Source organism: Rutidosis leptorrhynchoides, chromosome 4 (assembly GCF_046630445.1).
Source record: "Rutidosis leptorrhynchoides isolate AG116_Rl617_1_P2 chromosome 4, CSIRO_AGI_Rlap_v1, whole genome shotgun sequence".
NCBI lineage: Eukaryota > Viridiplantae > Streptophyta > Magnoliopsida > Asterales > Asteraceae > Rutidosis > Rutidosis leptorrhynchoides.
The window spans coordinates 299,896,497-299,910,652 of NC_092336.1; positions in this window are offsets into that span (position 1 = coordinate 299,896,497).

Below are 14,156 nucleotides of genomic sequence, written 5' to 3' on the forward strand. Positions count from 1 at the left end.
TAAACTTAAAACATCAAAATATATTAAAAGTGTTGTAAATATATTTTGAACATACTTTGATATATATGTATATATTGTTATAGGTTCGTGAATCAACCAGTGGCCAAGTCTTACTTCCCGACGAAGTAAAAATCTGTGAAAGTGAGTTATAGTCCCACTTTTAAAATCTAATATTTTTGGGATGAGAATACATGCAAGTTTTATAAATGATTTACAAAATAGACACAAGTACGTGAAACTACATTCTATGGTTGAATTATCGAAATCGAATATGCCCTTTTTTATTAAGTCTGGTAATCTAAGAATTAGGGAACAGACACCCTAATTGACGCGAATCCTAAAGATAGATCTATTGGGCTTAACAAACCCCATCCAAAGTACCGGATGCTTTAGTACTTCGAAATTTATATCATATCCGAAGGGTGTCCCGGAATGATGGGGATATTCTTATATATGCATCTTGTTAATGTCGGTTACCAGGTGTTCACCATATGAATGATTTTTATCTCTATGTATGGGATGTGTATTGAAATATGAAATCTTGTGGTCTATTATTATGATTTGATATATATAGGTTAAACCTATAACTCACCAACATTTTTGTTGACGTTTTAAGCATGTTTATTCTCAGGTTCTTATTAAGAGCTTCCGCTGTCGCATACTTAAATAAGGACGAGATTTGGAGTCCATGTTTGTATGATATTGTGTAAAAACTGCATTCAAGAAACTTATTTTGTTGTAACATATTTGTATTGTAAACCATTATGTAATGGTCGTGTGTAAACAGGATATTTTAGATTATCATCATTTGATAATCTACGTAAAGCTTTTTAAACCTTTATTGATAAAATAAAGGTTATGGTTTGTTTTAAAATGAATGCAGTCTTTGAAAAACGTCTCATATAGAGGTCAAAACCTCGCAACGAAATCAATTAATATGGAACGTTTTTAATCAATAAGAACGGGACATTTCAGTTGGTATCCGAGCGTTGGTCTTAGAGAACCAGAATTTTGCATTAGTGTGTCTTATCGAGTTTGTTAGGATGCATTAGTGAGTCTGGACTTCGACCGTGTTTACTTGAAAAATGATTGCTTAACAAATTTTGTTGGAAACTATATATTTTTAACATGTGAATATTATGTGATATATTAATCTCTTAACGCGTTTGATATTATGTGATAGATGTCTACCTCTAGAACAAGTCCCATTGACTCACCAAATAATAATGAAGAGTCAAATGTAAATTGGAATGATTCGTGGACTGATTCACAAATTCCCGAAGAGGAACCGGAAGAAGAGTCGGAACCGGAAGAAGAATCAGAACCGGAAGAGGAGGAACCGGATGAAGAAATAGAACCGGTGGGGGAAATAATAAAACGGTTAAGTAAAAGAAAATCCTCAACCAACCGACCAAGGTTAATTATGGTCAATGGTGTTTCCGCCAAGGAAGCAAAATATTGGGAGGATTACCAATTCTCCGATGAATCGGATTCCGACGAGAATTCCGATGATGTTATAGAAATTACCCCAACTGAATTTAAAAAGGCAAAAGAAAATAATAAGGGAAAGGGCATAAAAATAGGGAAATCTAATTCCAACCCCGATGAACTTTATATGTATCGTCAACCCCCGAAGTCCTTAAGTTGTAACAATGACCCGGGAACCTCTAAACCACCCGGTTTTTCTAAACCAATGTGGATAACGACGGCTCGTATTAGGGGAACATCATATATCCCTAGAAACTTGGCAAAACGAACCAAAACCGAAGAAGAAGAAACGAGCGAGTCGGAATAAGATAGTTGTATTCGTGTGGTGTAATATATGTAATATAGTGTGCTTATGCTTTATGATATATGTAAAAATTGCTTGTATTAATAAGTATTTTTTTTATGAATCTAACTCTTGTCTATTTTACAGTTTAAAAGCACAAAATGGATAGACAACCCAATATTTTAAGAGACCTACCCGGAGACATGATTGATGAAATCTTGTCTAGAGTCGGTCAGAATTCCTCGGCACAACTATTTAAGGCGAGATCAGTTTGTAAGACATTCGAAGAACGTTCCAAGAATGTCTTGGTTTATAAGAGACTTTCGTTTGAAAGATGGGGGATATCACATTGGGAAACCCATAAGTTACGATGTGTTTACTTTGACGCATATATTGCAGGGAACCCAAATGCTATTTTACGCAACGGGTTAAGAAATTATTTTGACTCAATATATCCGAATATTGGACTTCGTGATTTAGAAAAAGCGGCTAACATGCAACATAAAGAAGCATGTTATGCTTACGGATTAGTAATGTTCGCTTCTCACCAAAAGGAGAACAAGAACATCGGGCTATAACTATTAAACAAAACGTTTCCACAAGTGACGGAGTCGGTAATTGGGGTAAGAAATGAGGTTTTTAGATTATTACGGGACTGTTGGACATTACGTAACCCTCGTCCCTTTGACGACGTTACAACACGCTGTCTTATCAACGGCCATAACGGTTATGTTGCACAAGACCAAGGATGGGAAGTGGTCCTAGTAAAACCATAATGCATGACTTGTTTCTGGACGTATGAATTACGTGTCTTTATTGCCTTTGCTGAACGACTTGTGTACTAGCTAGAATTATCTTCACAACTATCTTGTATCAAAGTTATTGTGTGCTATATTTCATGCTTTATGTAAAATAAGCGGTATTGTAAGTTTGTAAAATATTGTGTAAAAGTTTGAACGCGAAATATTATTATAATCAGTTTTTCATATAGAATTGAAGTAGTTGAATTGTATATTAGCTACTAAGTATGAACTTAACGGGTAAGTACTACCCGAATTTAAACTTATAAAATGCTAATATGAAGAAAAAGCTTTTATAAATGAGTTCATATTATGCTACGAAATACTATTAACTACTCTTAATATTCTGTATGATTAACTTGTTCCATTTAAATATTTTGAAGGAAATGGCACCGACTACTCTACATACCGTGAATATGAATGAAGAGGAATTCCGTACTTTTCTAGCTTCAAACATAGCCGCAGTACAGGCTGCGCTACATACCAACAATAACCTTGGATCTAGCAGTACAGGAAATCGTGTAGGATGCACCTACAAAGAATTCACTGCCTGCAAACCTTTGGAATTTGATGGAACCGAAGGACCGATCGGATTGAAACGGTGGACCGAGAAGGTCGAATCGGTGTTTGCCATAAGTAAGTGTACTGAAGAGGACAAAGTGAAGTACGCTACGCATACCTTCACAGGTTCTGCGTTAACATGGTGGAATACCTATCTAGAGCAAGTGGGACAAGACGATGCGTACGCACTACCGTGGTCAGCATTCAAGCACTTGATGAACGAGAAGTACCGTCCCAGAACCGAGGTCAATAAGCTCAAGACAGAACTTAGAGGGTTACGAACCCAAGGATTTGATATTACCACGTACGAAAGACGATTCACAGAATTGTGCCTATTGTGTCCGGGAGCATTCGAAGATGAGGAAGAGAAGATCGACGCGTTTGTGAAAGGATTACCGGAAAGAATCCAAGAAGATATAAGTTCACACGAGCCCGCCTCTATACAACAGGCATGTAGAATGGCTCACAAACTAGTGAACCAGATTGAAGAAAGAATTAAAGAACAGACTGCTGAAGAGGCCAATGTGAAGCAAGTCAAAAAAAGTGGGAGGAAAACGGTGATAAGAATCACCAATACAACAACAACAGCAATTACAACAATAATCGCAACAATTATCCCAACAATCGCAACATCAATCGCAACTACAACAAACGGCCGAACAACAACAACAACAACAACAACAGCAACTACAACAATCATCCCAACAACAATAATAACCGCAATAACAACAACAATCAGAAGCAGCTATGCCAAAGGTGTGAAAAGTATCACTCGGGGTTCTGCACCAAATTTTGCAACAAGTGTAAAAGAAATGGTCATAGCGCGGCGAAGTGTGAGGTCTACGGACCAGGGGTTAATAGAACGAAAGGAACAAATGGTGTCGGAACGAGTAATGGCGGAGCAAGTAGTGTCGGAGCAAGTTATGCCAATGTAGTTTGTTATAAATATGGAAAACCAGGCCACATTATTAGAAATTGCCCGAACCAGGAGAACACGAATGGACAAGGCCGCGGAAGAGTTTTCAATATTAATGCGGTAGAGGCACAAGAAGACCCGGAGCTTGTTACGGGTACGTTTCTTATTGACAATAAATCTGCTTACGTTTTATTTGATTCGGGTGCGGATAGAAGCTATATGAGTAGAGATTTTTGTGCTAAATTAAGTTGTCCATTGACGCCTTTGGATAGTAAATTTTTACTCGAATTAGCAAATGGTAAATTAATTTCAGCAGATAATATATGTCGGAATCGAGAAATTAAACTGGTTAGCGAAACATTTAAGATTGATTTGATACCAGTAAAGTTAGGGAGTTTTGATGTGATAATCGGTATGGACTGGTTGAAAGAAGTGAAAGCAGAGATCGTTTGTTACAAAAATGCAATTCGCATTATACGAGAAAAAGGAAAACCCTTAATGGTGTACGGAGAAAAGGGCAACACGAAGCTACATCTTATTAGTAATTTGAAGGCACAAAAACTAATAAGAAAAGGTTGCTATGCTGTTCTAGCACACGTCGAGAAAGTACAAACTGAAGAAAAGAGCATCAATGATGTTCCCATTGCAAAAGAATTTCCCGATGTATTTCCGAAAGAATTACCGGGATTACCCCCACATCGATCCGTTGAATTTCAAATAGATCTTGTACCAGGAGCTGCACCAATAGCTCGTGCTCCTTACAGACTCGCACCCAGCGAGATGAAAGAACTGCAAAGCCAATTACAAGAACTTTTAGAGCGTGGTTTCATTCGACCAAGTACATCACCGTGGGGAGCTCCTGTTTTGTTTGTCAAGAAGAAAGATGGTACATTCAGGTTGTGTATCGACTACCGAGAGTTGAACAAACTTACCATCAAGAACCGCTACCCACTACCGAGAATCGATGACTTATTTGATCAACTACAAGGCTCGTCTGTTTATTCAAAGATTGACTTACGTTCCGGGTATCATCAAATGCGGGTAAAAGAAGATGATATTCCAAAGACTGCTTTCAGAACACGTTACGGTCATTACGAGTTTATGGTCATGCCGTTTGGTTTAACTAATGCACCAGCTGTGTTCATGGACCTTATGAACCGAGTGTGTGGACCATACCTTGACAAGTTTGTCATTGTTTTCATTGATGACATACTTATTTACTCAAAGAATGACCAAGAACACGGTGAACATTTGAGAAAGGTGTTAGAAGTATTGAGGAAGGAAGAATTGTATGCTAAGTTTTCAAAGTGTGCATTTTGGTTGGAAGAAGTTCAATTCCTCGGTCACATAGTGAACAAAGAAGGTATTAAGGTGGATCCGGCAAAGATAGAAACTGTTGAAAAGTGGGAAACTCCGAAAACTCCGAAACACATACGCCAGTTTTTAGGACTAGCTGGTTACTACAGAAGGTTCATCAAAGACTTTTCCAGAATAGCAAAACCCTTGACTGCATTAACGCATAAAGGGAAGAAATTTGAATGGAATGATGAACAAGAGAAAGCGTTTCAGTTATTGAAGAAAAAGCTAACTACGGCACCTATATTGTCATTGCCTGAAGGGAATGATGATTTTGTGATTTATTGTGACGCATCAAAGCAAGGTCTCGGTTGTGTATTAATGCAACGAACGAAGGTGATTGCTTATGCGTCTAGACAATTGAAGATTCACGAACAAAATTATACGACGCATGATTTGGAATTAGGCGCGGTTGTTTTTGCATTAAAGACTTGGAGGAACTACTTATATGGGGTCAAAAGTATTATATATACCGACCACAAAAGTCTTCAACACATATTTAATCAGAAACAACTGAATATGAGGCAGCGTAGGTGGATTGAATTATTGAATGATTACGACTTTGAGATTCGTTACCACCCGGGTAAGGCAAATGTGGTAGCCGATGCCTTGAGCAGGAAGGACAGAGAACCCATTCGAGTAAAATCTATGAATATAATGATTCATAATAACCTTACTACTCAAATAAAGGAGGCGCAACAAGGAGTTTTAAAAGAGGGAAATTTAAAGGATGAAATACCCAAAGGATCGGAGAAGCATCTTAATATTCGGGAAGACGGAACCCGGTATAGGGCTGAAAGGATTTGGGTACCAAAATTTGGAGATAGGAGAGAAATGGTACTTAGAGAAGCTCATAAAACCAGATACTCAATACATCCTGGAACGGGGAAGATGTACAAGGATCTCAAGAAACATTTTTGGTGGCCGGGTATGAAAGCCGATGTTGCTAAATACGTAGGAGAATGTTTGACGTGTTCTAAGGTCAAAGCTGAGCATCAGAAACCATCGGGTCTACTTCAACAACCCGAAATCCCGGAATGGAAATGGGAAAACATTACCATGGATTTCATCACTAAATTGCCAAGGACTGCAAGTGGTTTTGATACTATTTGGGTAATAGTTGATCGTCTCACCAAATCAGCACACTTCCTGCCAATAAGAGAAGATGACAAGATGGAGAAGTTAGCACGACTGTATTTGAAGGAAGTCGTCTCCAGACATGGAATACCAATCTCTATTATCTCTGATAGGGATGGTAGATTTATTTCAAGATTCTGGCAGACATTACAGCAAGCATTAGGAACTCGTCTAGACATGAGTACTGCCTATCATCCACAAACTGATGGGCAGAGCGAAAGGACGATACAAACGCTTGAAGACATGCTACGAGCATGTGTTATTGATTTCGGAAATAGTTGGGATCGACATCTACCGTTAGCAGAATTTTCCTACAACAACAGCTACCATTCAAGCATTGAGATGGCACCGTTTGAAGCACTTTATGGTAGAAAGTGCAGGTCTCCTATTTGTTGGAGTGAAGTGGGGGATAGACAGATTACGGGTCCGGAGATTATACAAGAAACTACCGAGAAGATCATCCAAATTCAACAACGGTTGAAAACCGCCCAAAGTCGACAAAAGAGCTATGCTGACATTAAAAGAAAAGATATAGAATTTGAAATTGGAGAGATGGTCCTGCTTAAAGTTGCACCTTGGAAAGGCGTTGTTCGATTTGGTAAACGAGGGAAATTAAATCCAAGGTATATTGGACCATTCAAGATTATTGATCGTGTCGGACCAGTAGCTTACCGACTTGAGTTACCTCAACAACTCACGGCTGTACATAACACTTTCCACGTCTCAAATTTGAAGAAATGTTTTGCTAAAGAAGATCTCACTATTCCGTTATAAGAAATCCAAATCAACGAAAAACTTCAATTCATCGAAGAACCCGTCGAAATAATGGATCGTGAGGTTAAAAGACTTAAGCAAAACAAGATACCAATTGTTAAGGTTCAATGGAATGCTCGTAGAGGACCCGAGTTCACCTGGGAGCGTGAAGATCAGATGAAGAAGAAATACCCGCATCTATTTCCAGAAGATTCATCAACACCTTCAACAGCTTAAAATTTCGGGACGAAATTTATTTAACGGGTAGGTACTGTAGTGACCCGAATTTTTCCATGTTTATATATATTAATTGAGATTGATATTTACATGATTAAATGTTTCCAACATGTTAAGCAATCAAACTTGTTAAGACTTGATTAATTGAAATATGTTTCATATAGACAATTGACCACCCAAGTTGACCGGTGATTCACGAACGTTAAAACTTGTAAAAACTATATGATGACATATATATGGTTATACATATAGTTAACATGATATTATGATAAGTAAACATATCATTAAGTATATTAACAATGAACTACATATGTAAAAACAAGACTACTAACTTAATGATTTTGAAACGAGACATATATGTAACGATTATCGTTGTAACGACATTTAATGTATATATATCATATTAAGAGATATTCGTACATCATAATATCATGATAATATAATAATTTAAAATCTCTTTTGGTATTATAAACATTGGGTTAACAACATTTAACAAGATCGTTAACCTAAAGGTTTCAAAACAACATTTACATGTAACGACTAACGATGACTTAACGACTCAGTTAAAATGTATATACATGTAGTGTTTTAATATGTATTCATACACTTTTGAAAGACTTCAAGACACTTATCAAAATACTTCTACTTAACAAAAATGCTTACAATTACATCCTCGTTCAGTTTCATCAACAATTCTACTCGTATGCACCCGTATTCGTACTCGTACAATACACAGCTTTTAGATGTATGTACTATTGGTATATACACTCCAATGATCAGCTCTTAGCAGCCCATGTGAGTCACCTAACACATGTGGGAACCATCATTTGGAAACTAGCATGAAATATCTCATAAAATTACAAAAATATGAGTAATCATTCATGACTTATTTACATGAAAACAAAATAGCATATCCTTTATATCTAATCCATACACCAACGACCAAAAACACCTACAAACACTTTCATTCTTCAATTTTCTTCATCTAATTGATCTCTCTCAAGCTCTATCTTCAAGTTCTAAGTGTTCTTCATAAATTCCAAAAGTTCTAGTTTCATAAAATCAAGAATACTTTCAAGTTTGCTAGCTCACTTCCAATCTTGTAAGGTGATCATCCAACCTCAAGAAATCTTTGTTTCTTACAGTAGATTATCATTCTAATACAATATAATAATCATATTCAAACTTTGGTTCAATTTCTATAACTATAATAATCTTATTTCAAGTGATGATCTTACTTGAACTTGTTTTCGTGTCATGATTCTGCTTCAAGAACTTCGAGCCATCCAAGGATCCATTGAAGCTAGATCCATTTTTCTCTTTTCCAGTAGGTTTATCCAAGGAAATTAAGGTAGTAATGATGTTCATAACATCATTCGATTCATACATATAAAGTTATCTTATTCGAAGGTTTAAACTTGTAATCACTAGAACATAGTTTAGTTAATTCTAAACTTGTTCGCAAACAAAAGTTAATCCTTCTAACTTGACTTTTAAAATCAACTAAACACATGTTCTATATCTATATGATATGCTAACTTAATGATTTAAAACCTGGAAACACGAAAAACACCGTAAAACCGGATTTACGCCGTCGTAGTAACACCGCGGGCTGTTTTGGGTTAGTTAATTAAAAACTATGATAAACTTTGATTTAAAAGTTGTTATTATGAGAAAATGATTTTTATTATGAACATGAAACTATATCCAAAAATTATGGTTAAACTCAAAGTGGAAGTATGTTTTCTAAAATGGTCATCTAGACGTCGTTCTTTCGACTGAAATGACTACCTTTACAAAAATGACTTGTAACTTATTTTTCCGACTATAAACCTATACTTTTTCTGTTTAGATTCATAAAATAGAGTTCAATATGAAACCATAGCTATTTGATTCACTCAAAACGGATTTAAAATGAAGAAGTTATGGGTAAAACAAGATTGGATAATTTTTCTCATTTTAGCTACGTGAAAATTGGTAACAAATCTATTCCAACCATAACTTAATCAACTTGTATTGTATATTATGTAATCTTGAGATACCATAGACACGTATACAATGTTTCGACCTATCATGTCGACACATCTATATATATTTCGGAACAACCATAGACACTCTATATGTGAATGTTGGAGTTAGCTATACAGGGTTGAGGTTGATTCCAAAATATATATAGTTTGAGTTGTGATCAATACTGAGATACGTATACACTGGGTCGTGGATTGATTCAAGATAATATTTATCGAATTATTTCTGTACATCTAACTGTGGACAAGTAGTTGTAGGTTAATAACGAGGAAAGCTGACTTAATAAACTTAAAACATCAAAATATATTAAAAGTGTTGTAAATATATTTTGAACATACTTTGATATATATGTATATATTGTTATAGGTTCGTGAATCAACCAGTGGCCAAGTCTTACTTCCCGACGAAGTAAAAATCTGTGAAAGTGAGTTATAGTCCCACTTTTAAAATCTAATATTTTTGGGATGAGAATACATGCAGGTTTTATAAATGATTTACAAAATAGACACAAGTACGTGAAACTACATTCTATGGTTGAATTATCGAAATCGAATATGCCCTTTTTTATTAAGTCTGGTAATCTAAGAATTAGGGAACAGACACCCTAATTGACGCGAATCCTAAAGATAGATCTATTGGGCTTAACAAACCCCATCCAAAGTACCGGATGCTTTAGTACTTCGAAATTTATATCATATCCGAAGGGTGTCCCGGAATGATGGGGATATTCTTATATATGCATCTTGTTAATGTCGGTTACCAGGTGTTCACCATATGAATGATTTTTATCTCTATGTATGGGATGTGTATTGAAATATGAAATCTTGTGGTCTATTATTATGATTTGATATATATAGGTTAAACCTATAACTCACCAACATTTTTGTTGACGTTTTAAGCATGTTTATTCTCAGGTGATTATTAAGAGCTTCCGCTGTCGCATACTTAAATAAGGACGAGATTTGGAGTCCATGTTTGTATGATATTGTGTAAAAACTGCATTCAAGAAACTTATTTTGTTGTAACATATTTGTATTGTAAACCATTATGTAATGGTCGTGTGTAAACAGGATATTTTAGATTATCATCATTTGATAATCTACGTAAAGCTTTTTAAACCTTTATTGATGAAATAAAGGTTATGGTTTGTTTTAAAATGAATGCAGTCTTTGAAAAACGTCTCATATAGAGGTCAAAACCTCGCAACGAAATCAATTAATATGGAACGTTTTTAATCAATAAGAACGGGACATTTCATCAACTACTACAATTCTATATGAAAAACTGATTATAATAATATTTCGCGTTCAAACTTTTATACAATATTTTACAAACTTACAATACCGCTTATTTTACATAAAGCATGAAATATAGCACACAATAACTTTGATACAAGATAGTTGTGAAGATAATTCTAGCTAGTACACAAGTCGTTTAGCAAAGGCAATAAAGACACGTAATTCATACGTCCAGAAACAAGTCATGCATTCTGGTTTTACTAGGACTACTTCCCATCCTTGGTCTTGTGGAACATAACCGTTATGGCCGTTGATAAGACAGTGTTTTCTAACGTCATCAAAGGGACGAGGGTTACGTAATGACCAACAGTCTCGTAATAACCTAAAAACCTCATTTCTTACCCCAATTACCGACTCCGTCACTTGTGGGAAAGTTTTGTTTAATACTTGTAGCCCGATGTTCTTTTTCTCACTTTGGTGAGAAGCGAACATTACTAACCCGTAAGCATAGCATGCTTCTTTATGTTGCATGTTAGCCGCTTTTTCTAAATCATGAAGTCCTATATTCGGATACATTGAGTCAAAATAATTTCTTAACCCGTTGCGTAAAATAGCATTTGGGTTCCCCGCAATATATGCATCAAAGTAAACATATCGTAACTTATGGGTTTCCCAATGTGATATCCCCCATCTTTCAAACGAAAGTCTCTTATAAACCAAGACATTCTTGGAACGTTCTTCGAATGTCTTACAAACTGATTTCACCGTAAATAGTTGTGCCGAAGAATTCTGACCGACTCTAGACAAGATTTCATCAATCATGTCTCCGGGTAGGTCTCTTAAAATCTTGGGTTGTCTATCCATTTTGTGTTTTTATACTGTAAAATAGACAAGAGTTAGATTCATAAAAAAAATACTTATTAATACAAACAATTTTTACATATATCATAAAGCATAAGCACACTATATTGCATATATTACACCACACGAATACAACTATCTTATTCCGACTCGCTCGTTTCTTCTTCTTCGGTTTTGGTTCATTTTGCCAAGTTTCTAGGGATATATGTTGTTCCCCTAATACGAGCTGTCATTTTCCACAACGGTTTAGAAAAACCTGGTGGTTTAGAGGTACCCGGGTCATTGTTACAACTTAAGGGCTTCGGGGGTTGATGATACATATAAAGTTCATCGGGGTTGGAATTAGATTTCTCTATTTTTATGCCCTTTCCCTTATTATTTTCTTTTACCTTTTTAAATTCAGTTGGGGTAATTTCTATAACATCATCGGAATTCTCGTCGGAATCCGATTCATCGGAAAATTGGTAATCCTCCCAATATTTTGCTTCCTTGATGGAAACACCATTGACCATAATTAACCTTGGTCGGTTGGTTGAGGATTTTCTTTTACTTAACCGTTTTATTATTTCCCCCACCGGTTCTATTTCCTCCTCCGGTTCCTCCTCTTCCGGTTCTGATTCTTCTTCCGGTTCTGATTCTTCTTCCGGTTCTTCTTCGGGAACTTGTGAATCAGTCCAATATATATTCGACTCTTCGTTATTATTAGGTGAGTCAATGGGATTTGTGCTAGAGGTAGACATCTATCACACAATATCAAACATGTTAAGAGATTAATATATCACATAATATATACATGTTAATAATATATAGTTTCCAACAAAAATGTTAAGCAATCATTTTAAAAGAAAACACGGTCGAAGTCCAGACTCACTAATGCATCCTAACAAACTCGATAAGACACACTAATGCAAATTTTCTGGTTCTCTAAGACCAACGCTCTGATACCAACTGAAATGTCCCGTTCTTATTGATTAAAAACGTTCCATATTAATTAATTTCGTTGCGAGGTTTTGACCTCTATATGAGACGTTTTTCAAAGACTGCATTCATTTTTAAAACAAACCATAACCTTTATTTCATAAATAAAGGTTTAAAAAGCTTTACGTAGATTATCAAATAATGATAATCTAAAATATCCTGTTTACACACGACCATTACATAATGGTTTACAATACTAATATGTTACATCGAAATCAGTTTCTTGAATGCAGTTTTTGCACAATATCATACAAACATGGACTCCAAATCTTGTCCTTATTTTAGTATGCAACAGCGGAAGCTCTTAGTATTCACCTGAGAATAAACATGCTTTAAACGTCAACAAAAATGTTGGTGAGTTATAGGTTTAACCTATATATATCAAATCGTAACAATAGACCACAAGATTTCATATTTCAATACACATCCCATACATAGAGATAAAAATCATTCATATGGTGAACACCTGGTAACCGACATTAACAAGATGCATATATAAGAATATCCCCATCATTCCGGGACACCCTTCGGATATGATATAAATTTCGAAGTACTAAAGCATCCGGTACTTTGGATGGGGTTTGTTAGGCCCAATAGATCTATCTTTAGGATTCGCGTCAATTAGGGTGTCTGTTCCCTAATTCTTAGATTACCAGACTTAATAAAAAGGGGCATATTCGATTTCGATAATTCAACCATAGAATGTAGTTTCACGTACTTGTGTCTATTTTGTAAATCATTTATAAAAACTGCATGTATTCTCATCCCAAAAATATTAGATTTTAAAAGTGGGACTATAACTCACTTTCACAGATTTTTACTTAATCGGGAAGTAAGACTTGGCCACTGGTTGATTCACGAACCTATAACAATATATACATATATATCAAAGTATGTTCAAAATATATTTACAACACTTTTAATATATTTTGATGTTTTAAGTTTATTAAGTCAGCTGTCCTCGTTAGTAACCTACAACTAGTTGTCCACAGTTAGATGTACAGAAATAAATTGATAAATATTATCTTGAATCAATCCACGACCCAGTGTATACGTATCTCAGTATTGATCACAACTCAAACTATATATATTTTGGAATCAACCTCAACCCTGTATAGCTAACTCCAATATTCACATATAGAGTGTATGGTTGTTCCGAAATATATATAGATGTGTCGACATGATAGGTCGAAACATTGTATACGTGTCTATGGTATCTCAAGATTACATAATATACAATACAAGTTGATTAAGTTATGGTTGGAATAGATTTGTTACCAATTTTCACGTATCTAAAATGAGAAAAATTATCCAATCTTGTTTTACCCATAACTTCTTCATTTTAAATCCGTTTTGAGTGAATTAAATTGCTATGGTTTTCATATTGAACTCTATTTTATGAATCTAAACATAAAAAGTATAGGTTTATAGTCAGAAAAATAAGTTACAAGTCGTTTTTGTAAAGGTAGTCATTTCAGTCGAAAGAACGACGTCTAGATGACCATTTTAGAAAACATACT